The sequence below is a fragment of the Panthera pardus genome, unplaced genomic scaffold, assembly GCF_024362965.1.
Source record: "Panthera pardus isolate Hobbes unplaced genomic scaffold, ASM2436296v1 HiC_scaffold_16, whole genome shotgun sequence".
In the NCBI taxonomy this organism is placed as follows: domain Eukaryota; kingdom Metazoa; phylum Chordata; class Mammalia; order Carnivora; family Felidae; genus Panthera; species Panthera pardus.
Window position 1 is genome coordinate 151,270,395 of NW_026526721.1, and position 12,934 is coordinate 151,283,328.

The window sequence follows — 12,934 nt, forward strand, 5'->3', positions numbered from 1 at the left end:
CCAAGCTAGAATTGTTTACTCATCAAAATTATCTGTCAAGAATGGGGTAAAATAAAGACAGGTACAGCTGGTCAAAAATTGAGGGAGCATTCATGTAAAAGACCTGATTTAATGGAGTTTCTAAAAAGTAAGGAGGAGGAAAACTATTTCAGGAGAATAGCCTCAGAAGCAATGAGCAATCAAAAAAGGTAAACATGTAAGCCAATCCAAATATTGATCATATTAAATAATAAAGATCCTGTCCACTTGTGGAATTAAAAAAAAAAAAACATGACAACATGATGGGCAACAATAAAATATGTCAGGAAGGGGACATTCAGAGCCAAAATATCCCTTTCTATTGTTTGGGATGTAGGACAGAGAAACCAAAAATTCAAATTAACATATGCATGATAAACTTTAAAGGACAACCACTCCAGTGATATACCCAGAGAACAGTAGTGGGAAAAAGTGGATGAAAGGGGAAAACAAATACAAACCGTCAATCCAAAAGAAGTTAAGGAAAGAGGAAAAAAAAAAAAAGGGTGGCAATCATTGAGACTGGAAAAATGAGACACAGTACATTGATTATCACTAGTTTAAAAAGAGATGGTTGGATTGAGCCTTTTAAAAGTCAAATTCATATGCTGTTTTTCCAGAGGGTGACCAGTATTTTCCAATTCTCCCAGAACACACCCAGTTCACGTCTGTTGTGCTGGTATAATGACTCACAGTGTCCCCTTAACCCCTCATAAAAGTTTTGATTTGTATGACAATTTGGTCACCCCGAGAGAAGGCACGTGTAAAGCATAAGCATGAAAGGTTGAGGGTAAGAGGATGGAAAAAGTTACATTAGGCAAACATTATTTTAAAAAAGCTGATTTAGGGGCGCCTGGATGGTTCAGTCCATTGAGTGACTGACTCTTGGTTTTGGCTCAGGTCATGATCTCACGATTTGTGAGTTTCAGCTGCGCATCAGGCTCTGTGCTGAGTGTGAAGCCTGCTTAAGATTCTCTCTTTCTGTCTCTCTCTCCCTCCCTCTGCCTCCCACTTGCACTCTCTCTCAAATAAAATGAAAGAAAGAAAGAAAGCAAGCTGACTTAGCTACTATACTATCAGACAAAATAAAAAGATAAAGCATCATTTGGAATAGAGGGATTCCTTATCTAAATATAAAAGTTCAGTATACCACAAGCGTGAATTTTAAATATATATGAACCTAACAAATGTCTTCAAATATGTAAAACAATAATCAGTATAACAGGAGAAATTGACAGCTCATCAATATCATGATGAGAAATTTCAATGCACCTTTTGTTTTATAAGTTTATTTATTTATTTATTTATTTGTTTATTTTGAGAGAGAGAGAGAGAGAGAGAGAGCACACGTGAGTGGGGGAGGGGGGCAGGAGGAGGAAGAAGACAGAATCCTAAGCAGTCTCCATGTCAGTACAGAGCCCAACCCAGGGCTCGATCCCACAAAAGGTGAGATCATGACCCGAGCTGAAATCGAAAGTCGGATGCTAAGCCACTCAGGCACCCCTTCAAGGGGTCAAATATACAAAAACTTAGTAAAGATCTACATTATTTGAATCACACCATTAATGAGACTTTTCTAATGGCCATTTGTGAAAGTCTGCATCTAACCACTAGAGAATACCCATTTTTCTCATGCCTCCTGGGAGCATTTGCAAAACTTTATCATGTACTAGGCAATAAAGCAAGCCTCAACAAATGTCAAAGAATAGTCGAAAATTGTCTTGTGACCACCACGCAATTAAATTAGAAGTCACTAACAAACAGCTTAATGGCTTAATTTAGAATTCTTGTATATTTTGGGGGGTGCACGGGTGGCTCAGTCATTTGAGCATCTGACTCTTTTATTTTTAAAAAACTTTTTAAATGTTTATTTATTTTTGAGAGAGAGACAGAGACAGAGTGTGAGCGGGCAAGGGCCAGAGAGAGAGGGAAACACAGAATCAGAAGCAGGCTCCAGGCTCTGAGCTGTCAGCACAGAGCCCGACTCGGGGCTCAAACTCACAAACCGTGAGACCATGACCTGAGCCGAAGTCGGACACTTAACTGCCTAACCACTCAGGCGCCCCAAGCATCTGACTGTTGATTTCAGCTCAGCTCATGATCCCAGGGTCATGGGATTGAGCCCCACACCAGGCTCTGAACTGGGGGCATGAAGCCTGCTTAAGATTTTCTCTCACTCTCCCTCGGCTTCTCCCTCGCTCATGCATGTGCTGGGGCGTGCTCGCTCTCTCTCTCTCTCTCTCAAAAAATAAAAATAAAAAAAATAAAAGAATTCTTGTATATTTCCCATACATTTGTAATACAGTTGTAGTTACTTGTCAGAATCTGCCTTCTATCCGGGGACTTCTTGGTCTCCCAAATGATTTTTTTTTTTTAATTTACGTATGTTAAGGTTCACTCTTTGCTCTTTAAAGTCCTATGGGTTTTGACAAATGCACAGGGTCATGTACCCACTATGACACCATAGAGGACCATGCAAAAATTTCACTGCCCTAAAAAAAATTCCCGTGTTCTACCTATTAAATCCCTTTCCCTCCTCTCACACCCCTGGCAACCACTGACCTTTTTACTGTATATCTTACCTTTCCAGAATGCCAGATAGCTGGAATCATAGAGTATATAGCTTTTCCAACTGGCTTCTGTCACTTAGCAATATGCACTTTAAGGGTGATCCATAAATTTTCATAGCTTGATAGCTCTTTTTTTTTTTTTTTTTTTTTAATGTTTATTTTTGAGAGAGAGAGAGAGAGCATGCGCGGGAGAAGGGCAGAGAAAGAGGGAGACACAGAATCCGGAGCAGGCTCCAGGCTCTGAGCTGTCAGCACAGAGCCCGATGCGGGGCTTGAACTCACGGACCGCGAGATCATGACCTGAGCCGAAGTCGGTCGCTTAACCGACTGAGCCACCCAGGCGCCCCAACATTAATTCTTTTAAACGGTGATTCCCTAATGACAAATAATGTTGTGTATCTTTTCATGTTTATTTGTCCTCTGTATACCTTCTTTAGGGGATTATCACTTCAGATTTTTTGCTCATTTTTAAATTGGGGTATTTGTTTTCTTATTCTTGAGTTATGAATTTTTTGTATATTTTGGATACAAGCCTTTTTATTAGATAGGTGTTTTTGCAAATATCTTTTCCAGTCCATGGCTTGCCTCTTTATTCTCTTAACAGCATCTTTTGTAAAGCCGAAGTTTTAAATTTTAATAAAGTCCAACTTACCAATTTTTTTCTTTCATAGATTCTGTTTTCAGTATTGTATCTAAAAATTCATTGCCCGGGGCGCCTGGGTGGTGCAGTTGGCTAAGTGTCCGACTCTTGATTTCAGCTCAGGTAATGATCTCAGGGTTTGTGAGTTCGAGCCCCATGTTGGGCTCTGTGCTGACAGTGTGGGGCCTGCTTGGGATTCTCTCTCTCTCCTGTCTCCTCTCTCTCTGCCCCTACCCTACTTGTTCTCTCTCTCTCAAAATAAATAAACTTAAAAACCTTTTTTAAAAATTCATTGCCAAACCTAAGATCACCTAGATTATCTTCTTTGTTTTCTTCTAGAAGATTTATAGTTTTGTGTTTTACATTTAGGCCTATGATCCACTGAGTTCATTTTTGTAAAACGTGTAAAATCTATATTTAAAGGTTTTTGTTTTGTTTTCTTTCTTTTCTTTTCTTTTTTTTTTTTTGAGAGAGAGACAGAGACAGTGCGAGTGAGGGAGGGGCAGAGAAGGGGAGAGAGAATCCCAAGCAGGCTCTGCACTGTCAGCACAGAGCCTGATGTGGGGCTCAAACCTATGAAACTGTGAGATCGTGACCTGAGCCAAAATGGAGATGGGGGGGTGCCTGGGTGGCTCAGTTGGTTAAGCATCTGAATTCGGCTCAGGTCATGATCTCACGGATTGTGGGTTTGGGCCCCGCATCGGGCTCTGCACTGACAGCTCAGAGCCTGGAGCCTGCTTCAGATTCTGTGTCTCCCTCTCTCTCTCTGCTCCTCCCCTGCTCATGCTTTGTCTCTTCCTCTCTCTCTCTCTCAAAAATAAATAAACATTAAAAAAAAAAAAAAAAAAGAATTAGACATTTAACTGACGGAGTCACCAGGCACCCCTAAAATCTATGTTTAGGTTAACATTTTCGCCTATGGACGTTCAATGTTTACGGTACATTCAATTATCACAAGAAAGATTACCCTTTCTCTACTGAATTGCCTTTGCTTCTTTGATCAGTTGATCATATTTATGGGCTCTATTCTGTTCCATGGCTTTATGTGTCTATTCTATTGCCAATTCCATGCCATTTTGATTATGATGGCTTTACACAGTAAGCCTTGAAATCAGGTAGTGTGAGTCCCCCACCTTTTTTTTTCTTCACTATTGTGCTGAGTCTCCTAGGTCTTTTGCCTTTCCATCTGAACTTTACAATCAGCTTGTTGATATCTGCAAAATAACTCGCTGTATTTTTTTTCTAAAATTTTATTATTAAGTAGGGGCACCTGGGTGGCTCAGTTGGCTGAGCGTCCAACTCTTGACTTGGGCTCAGGTCATGATCTCACAGTCATGGGATGGAGCCCTGCAGCTTGGAGCCTGCGTGGGATTCTCTGTCTCCATTACTCTCTGCCCCTCACATGTTCGTGCTTGCTCCCTCTCTCTCAAAATAAATAAATAAATAAACTTAAAAAAAAGCTTTTATTTGGGGCGCCTGGGTGACTCAGTCGGTTGAGAGTCCGACTTCGGCTCAGGTCACGATCTTGTGGTTTTGTGAGTTCGAGCCCCGCGTCGGGCTCTGTGCAGACAGCTCGGAGCCTGGAGCCTGCTTCGGATTCTGTGTCTCCCTCTCTCTCTGCCCCAATCCATTAGCATCCTGTCTCTGTCTCTCTCAAAAATAAATAAACATTAAAAAAATAATAATAATAAAAATAAATAAAAATTTAAAAAGATTTTATTTTTAAGTAATCTCTACACCCAATGCGGAGCTCGAACTTACAACCCCAAAATCAAGAGTCACATGCTCCACTGACCATGCCCGCCAAGCACCCTTAACCTGCTGCATTTTTTGTTGTGATTTGTATTGAACCCTTAGGTTAAGTTGGGAAGAATCGACATCTTTTTTTTTTTTTAACATAATTTTTTTTTTTTAATGTTTATTTGTTTTTGGGACAGAGGGAGACAGAGCATGAGTGGGGAAGGGGCAGAGAGCGATGGAGACACAGAATCTGAAACAGGTTCCAGGCTCTGAGCTGTCAGCACAGAGCTGGATGTGGGGCTCAAACCCACAAACCGTGAGATCATGACCTGAGCCCAAGTCAGACGCTCAACCGACTGAGCCACCCAGGCGCCCCAGAACTGACATCTTAATGGGGCGCCTGGGTGGCTCAGTCGGTTGAGCGCCGACTTTGGCTCAGGTCATGATCTCACAGTCTGTGAGTTCGAGCCCCGCAGCTCTGTGCTGACAGCTCAGAGCCCGGAGCCTGTTTCGGATTCTGTGTCTCCCTCTCTCTGACCCTCCCCCATTCATGCTCTGTCTCTCTCTGTCTCAAAAATAAATAAACGTTAAAAAAAAAAAAATTAAAAAAAAAAAAAAGAACTGACATCTTAATAACAATATTGGGTCTTCTAATCCATGAACATGGAATATCTAAATCTATACCTATAGATACATTTTAAAATGTTTATTTATTTTTGAGAGAGTGCAAGTCGGGGAGGGGTAGAGAGAAGGTGGACAGAGGGTCTAAAGCAAGCTCGGTGCTGACAGGATGACAGCAGTGAGGCTGATGTGGGGCTCGAACTTACGAACCACGAGCTCATGACCTGAGCTGAAGCTGGACGCTCAACCAACTGAGTCACCCAGGTGTGCTTATCTATATATTTTTTTAAGTCTTATAAATATATATATGATTTATATGATTTAAGAAACATATGTATATGATTTTAAAAACTTGCGAATACTTCAGAAGTCAAAGAAGACGTCATAATGGAAATTTAAAACATTTACAAATGAGTCATAATGAGTGATAACATATTAAAACTTGTGGGTGGTATAAAAGATAGTACTCTGTGGGATTTTCTATTGAAAATCAGAAGACTGAAAACAAACAAAATGCCCTTCATAAAGAGAACAATAGAATAAATCCAAATAAGTAAAGGAAGAAGATAATACAGTTAAGACAGAGATAAATAGAAATAAAGAATATAATAAGAAATGGGGCACGTGGGTGGCTCAGTTGGTTAAGTGTCTGACTCTTGGTTTTGGCCCAGGTCATGATCTCACAGTTTTGTGGGTTCGAGCCCTCCATCGGGCTCTGTGTTGGCAGCATGGAGCTTGCCTGGGATTCTCTCTCTCTCTCTCTCTCTCTCTCTCTCTCTCTGTTTCTATCTCTGCCCCTCCCCCACTCAGTCTCTGTCTCTCTCAAAGTAAATAAATAAACTTAAAAAATACACATATATATAATAAGAGAATCAATAAAGTCCAAAATTGGTTCTTTAAGTAGATGAGTAAGTTAGACAATTAAATAAAAATTGAAAAACAGAAAGTACAATAGAGGCTTTTACATATGAAAGAAAAAGGAATATAAAGGTACAGCAAGATTAAAAATATTAACCAAATGCTAATATCAACTTTATGTCAATGAATTTGAAACTTCAATGAATTAAATTCCTAAAACAAAATGAATCCAATGGACTCCAGAATACATAGAAAGGCTTACAAGTTCTACAATGATGGAAGAAATGAAAGCAGAAGTTAAGAATCTTCTCACAAAGAAAACACTAGACCTAAAATGTTTTTCAGGAGGTCTACCAAACATTTATGAAACAGATCATTCCAGTTTTTGTTTTTTTTTTTCTTTCAGGAACTAAGTAGGGAGATCATTCTAACTTCAGTAACAAAACTAGAAAACTACAGTACAACAGGGGAAACTTTAGATCCATTTCATTCCTAAAAATAAATGTAAAAACTCTAAGTACAATGTTAGTAAATCAAATTCAATAGTGTATAAATAGGGAAAATATACCATGATCAAGTGACTTTCAAACGAGGAATGCAAAGGGGCGCCTGGGTGGCTCAGTGAGTGAAGCGTCTGACTTTGGCTCAGGTCACGATCTTATGGTTCATGGGTTTGAGCCCCACGTCGAGTTCTGTGCTGACAGTTCAGAGCCTGGAGCCTGCTTTGCATTCTTTGTCTCCTTCTCTCTCTATCCCTCCCCTGCTTGTGTCTGCCTCTGTCTCTCAAAAATAAATAAATGTTAAAAAAAAAAAAAAAACAACTTAAACTGGGAATGCAAAGATGGTTTTATTATTAGAAAATACATAAATACTTATACTTAATAGATTAAAAGAGAAAAGCCATATGATCATGTTTAGAGACACAGAAAATGCATTTGATAAAACTCAATGCTAATTCATGATTTTTTTTAATCCTAGGCAAAAATTGGATTTTTTTTAATCCAATAAAGAGAATCTACCCTCCTTCCCAAAAATATCCCAAAGGGGAAGCTTTAGAATTATTCCCTTTAAAAATTAAAGGCAAGACAAAAGTGTCCACAATCACCCATTCAATATAGTGCTGACAGCCCTAGCCAGTGCAATCAGATAAAGAGAAATTGAAAGCATAAAGATTAGAAAGAAGAAAATAAAACCCCAAAGAATCTATAAATAATTAGAAACAAAAGGAGAAATTAGCAAGCTCGCTGAGTATAATGTGAATATGTAAAAGTCAGTTACGGGCGGGCACCTGGGTGTCTCAGTCAGTTAAGAGTCCAACTCTTGGTTTGGGCACAGGTCGTGATCTCACGGTTCGTGAGACTGAGTCCCGGGTTGGGCTCTGTGCCGACGGCATGGAGCCTGCCTGGGATTCTCTCTCTCCCTCTCTGCCTCTTTCCCTCTCTCAAAATAAATAACCATTTTTTAAAAAAAGTCAATTAATTACGTGTCTGTAAACCCCAAACCATTAAATTTGTAAAAATATACCATTTTAATGGGAAAATGTTCAAATTCACTTGACATTAGAGAAACGCAAATTACAATAATACTAAGATAACATTTTTTACCTATCAGATTGGCAAAAATTAAACATTATGACGACGCATTTTGTCAGTGAGGCCGTGAGGAAACAAATTCCCGTTGCTGATGGGAATGCAAACTGGGACAAGCCTTCTGCAGGATAATTTGGCAACTCCTACTATTAACCCAGCAACCCAGCCACGCTGAGTTGCTTAAATCTCGCATGTTCTTCTAGGACCTGCGTGTGTGACTGGTCCTCAGCTGGCTTCTGGGAGCTGAGTCCTGGGCTACAAACTGATAAGAGTATTTTACACGCTTGGAACTTTGAACCACCTTGTACCAGCCCGTCTACGTGTCTTGTGCCTTATGGGGAACGTACCCTTCCTTCCTAAGGGCTGAAATTGAGTAATGAAGCTTCAGTAACTACAGTCAGTCATGAAGGTGCTGTGTGCCTGTGTGACCAACCCCCAGTAAAAACCTCAGTTCTCAAGCTCAAGGAAGTTTTTCTGGCAGAAAAGACTTATGTTGCCACTGTTCATTGCTGGGGGAGTAAGGACATCTTGTGTAATTCTGCTGGAAGAGTACTGTTGGAAGCCGGTGCCTGGTTGCCCCAGCCTGCACCCAACGCATCTTTCCCCTTTACTGACCTTGCTTTGTATCTCTTTGCCGTAATCATTTTAGCTGTGAGTATAACAATTTCTGAGGCCTATGAGTGCAGGATATCACACAACTGGGGGTGGTCTTAGAGACCACTGACACTTGACGGAACTATAGATGCACTTCCTTTTTGACTCGGCAATCCCACTTCTAGGAATTTACTCTGCAGATACACTTCTGACGGTAAGAAAATACATAGGTGCGAGATTACTCACCTTTGTGAGTAGCTTTGATGGTATTACGAAATATTGGGAACAACATCAATGTCCATACGTAGGAGAGTGGTTGAATAAATGATGGTGTATCTGCCCAGTGGAATATTATGCAGCTGTAAAAAAGAATGAGGAAACTTTCTACGAACTCATGGAATGATTTCCAGGCCATACTGGTAAGCAAAAAAAGCAATGTGCTCACGAATATGTATTGTATGCTACCCTTTTATAATAAACGGAGATATAAGGTGATATAAGGTGTATGCTCATTTGCGGGGAAAAAAAACACAGGGCAGGTAAGTCGCAAGCTAATGAGATTGTTTATCTATGAGAGTGAACAGATGGAAACAGGTGAATGGGGCTGAAGGGAAGAGGGGGAGGGACACTTCTCTAAGTATAGCTTTTTTTTTTTTAGCAAAAGGAAAGTAGATACATTATTGTCATTATTAATAACAGCTTATAATTGTATTTTTTATAGTTTACAAACATTCTCATGTTCATTACATCATTTCCCCCCATCTTCCTTTGCCCACTTATTTTTCTCCAGAGAGCTTGTCACTGTCTGGTATCCCGTTTGTATATTTATATAGTTATGTATGTACTTATTTATTTTAAAGTTTAAAATGTTATTGAAATCCAAGTTAGCTAACATATAGCGTACTGATGATTGCAGGAGTAGGATTTAGTGATTTATCACTTACATAGAACACCCCGTGCTCATCCCAACAAGTGCCCTCCTTAATGCCCATCCCCCATTTAGCCCATCCCCCCACCCAACACCTCTCCAGCAACCCTCAGTTTGTTCTCTGTGTTTAAGAGTCTCTTATAGTTTGCCTTCTTCTCTGTTCTTATTTTTCCCTCCCTTCCCCTACGTTCATGTGTTTTGTTTCTTAAATTCCACATATGAGTGAAAATATATGGTATCTGTCTTTCTCTGACTGACTCATTTCACTTAGCATAATACCCTCCAGTTCCATCCATGTTGTTGCAAATGGCAAGATTTCATTCTTTTTCATTGCCGAGTAGTATTCCATCGTATATATATACCACATCTTCTTTATCCATTCATCAGTCGATGGACATTTGGGCTCTTTATATAACTTGGCTATTGTTGACAGCGCTGCTATAAACATTGGGGTGCATGTGCCCCTTCGAATCAGCATTTTTGTATCCTTTGGATAAATACATAGGAGTGCAATTGCTGGGTTGTAGGGTAGTTCTGTTTTTAACTTTTTGAGGAACCTCCATACTGTTTTCCAGAGTGGCTGCACCAGTTTGCATTCCCACCAGCAGGGCAAAAGTGTTCTCCTTTCTCTGTATCCTCACCAATCTAAGTATAGCTTTTAATATAATTCTGACCCTTAGAACCATAGCATGTTTCACATACAACCCCTCCTTAAATAAATAATTAATCAAAATCAATCAGGACATGGCAAAAATCCAAATGGCAAACCTAACTATTGTAAACATCATAACCACATTGAAGGGGATGGAGAAGAAAAGAATTAATCTACATAACTTTATGTCGATGATATTATAAAGCTGAAGATAAGAATTGTACAAAAATGTATTCTAGTTCGGGAATTTGTTTGTCACAGGGATATGAATTTGCAGTTCTGAAACTATGTATATACCGGAATTCAGCAAATAAGCAACTATATTATAGATAAGAAGAGCTAGCTTTCTCTTAGAGAAAAGAGTTACAACCAAGGACAAAGGAAGACTAGAATGAAGACCGATGGTGTTGGACTAGACTCAGAGGCACCAGTATGAACCCATGACTTCAGATACATATTGATACATAAGAGATACGTTGGATATATATTTTGTAGCCTTGCCCATTGAGATGGCCTAGAGCAGTAACACCCTAGTAGCAATGATCACACTTAGTTCTTAGATCTTGGTTTCCAAGTAAAAGAATGAAGGTTCTTTGGAGAAGTGGTTGGTTCCAGGGCTGGAGCAGGGAAAGTGCAAGATGAGGGGGTATGCACTGTGCTACCAGAAAGGAAGGAAGTACCCCCGAAATGACAGGAGCACATCAAAAGGACACAGAAGCCAACCAGAAGAAGTCCCCAGTAGCCAAACCTCGGACAATGTTAGCAAAAAATAAATGACTGTAATAGATTATAACCCATAGACTAAATATACCTGAGTCCATGGTGATACAATAGTTGAATTAACAGGAGAAAAGGGACAGTTCTTTCTTACTGTAGGATTTTACATTAATAATATAGAAGGAATGATGGAAATAGAAAATCACCACCGTTGTAATTGTTGCAGGCAAGAAGCATTGAGGGCTGTATAAAACTACAGGATGAAAACAGGAGAAATAGGTATGTGCAGAGTTTCAAAGTATCTCCCCACCTGACACTTACCAATTACAAAGGGAAAATAATGACTTTATAATGAAGAAACTTGGAGGACACCACTTCAAACAAGTGATCAAAGTTAAAATCCCAGTAACGGGGCACGTTGACATCAGGTACCCCCTGATATCATGCACTAAGAAGGGTACATCAACACTTCTCGCCCAAAATGCATAGCGCTAAATACAGTCATGAGGAAACACCAAACAAATTTAGGGACATTCTACAAAATAGCTAGTTACTACTTTCCAAAAGTGTCAAAGCATGAAAGATGGAGCCCTAATTTTTTTCCAGGTCGGAGGAGACTAGGAAGACAAATCAATGCAGTGTGGGATCAGCCCAACTCTAAGGGAAGGAGCCAGGAGCAGTCCAGTCACTTGCTGCCTTCCAGCCTGGAGGTTAGGGGGTGATGGATGCCAATGGCACTATCCATTATGGCCTTCACAAGGCCTAGAATGAAGCCACCAACTTTTACTGGGTCAGGGTCCTTATCGGCTTTGGGCTCTTAATGCGGGTCAAGAGGAATAAAAGGAAATTATGAGAATATTCAGTGTGCCGCCTACAGCAGAAACTTGGTCAGAGCCCAACTTTTACGACACGATAAGCCAAATTCGTTTAAGATAGCAACTGGAAATGTATTCCATTTCCAGGCAGTCTGACTATCAGCAGCTACAAAACCAAGCTAACACTATGCGTCTCTCGTTGGAATGACATCTCAGAAAAGGAGCAACATAAGCGATTATCATTAAACAACGTCGTAGCAAACTCCGGATTCTACTAAACCATGAATAGCATTTTTAAAAAACTTCTGTCTTGCTAAAATCATTGACTTGTGACTTTTCAATTTTTTTGTGTTTTGTTTTGTTTTCTAAAATTGCATCTTTGGGGGTGCCTGGGTGGCTCTGTCGGTCACATGTCTGACTTCGGCTCAGGTCATGATCTCACAGTTCATGAGGTCAAGCCCCGTGTCAGGCTCTGTGCTGACAGCTCAGAGCCTGGAGCCTGCTTCAGATTCTGTCTCCCTCTCTCTCTGCCCCTCCCCCACTCACACTCTGTCCCTCTCTCAAAAATAAATAAATGTTAAAAAAAATAAAAAATAAATAAAATCTCATCTTTGGGGTGCCTGGCTGGCCAAGTAGGTAGAGCATGTGACTCTTGATCTTGAGGTCGTGAGTTCAAGCCCCACCTTGGGCATAGAGCTTATTTTTAAAAAGTAATAAAAAAAAATAAATAAAAAAAATATCTCCAACTCATTTTTTGCACACATTTTAAAAATGGTTTCAAAAAGCCTCAACACAAAGAGTCTGCACATACCTAGGAACATAGAATATAACCAGGGATGGGGATTTTACCTTTGACTTCTTCAGGATACAGTCAATCAGGAATAAAAACACAGCTCTGGAGGAGAGTATCTGTAGTGCATGCCACTTTGACTTGAACATTTTTGCAGAATTAAGAAAACAAGCATCATCAGCATAACTTCCTCTTTGATTATATTCTGTGATAAAGGTACCATGGGTAATGGATTAATCTGTGTTCTTACCTGTTATTACCACTCTTTAATTGAATTAACTATCTCTGCTTCTTTAGAACCTGCACAGTAGACTATCTTTTCTTTCCTTTTTTTTTCAATGTTTTTTAAAATTTATTTTTTAGAGAGAGAGAGAGAGAGTGCGTGTGAGCTATGGAGGGGCA

General features: G+C 39.8%; 1 pseudogene; it reads left to right on the plus strand.

Annotated features, from left to right (window-relative positions):
* Positions 1-10,897: 10,897 nt before the first annotated feature.
* On the plus strand, positions 10,898-11,950 carry LOC109248841 (small integral membrane protein 19-like; annotated as a pseudogene).
* The last annotated feature ends 984 nt before the right edge of the window (positions 11,951-12,934 follow it).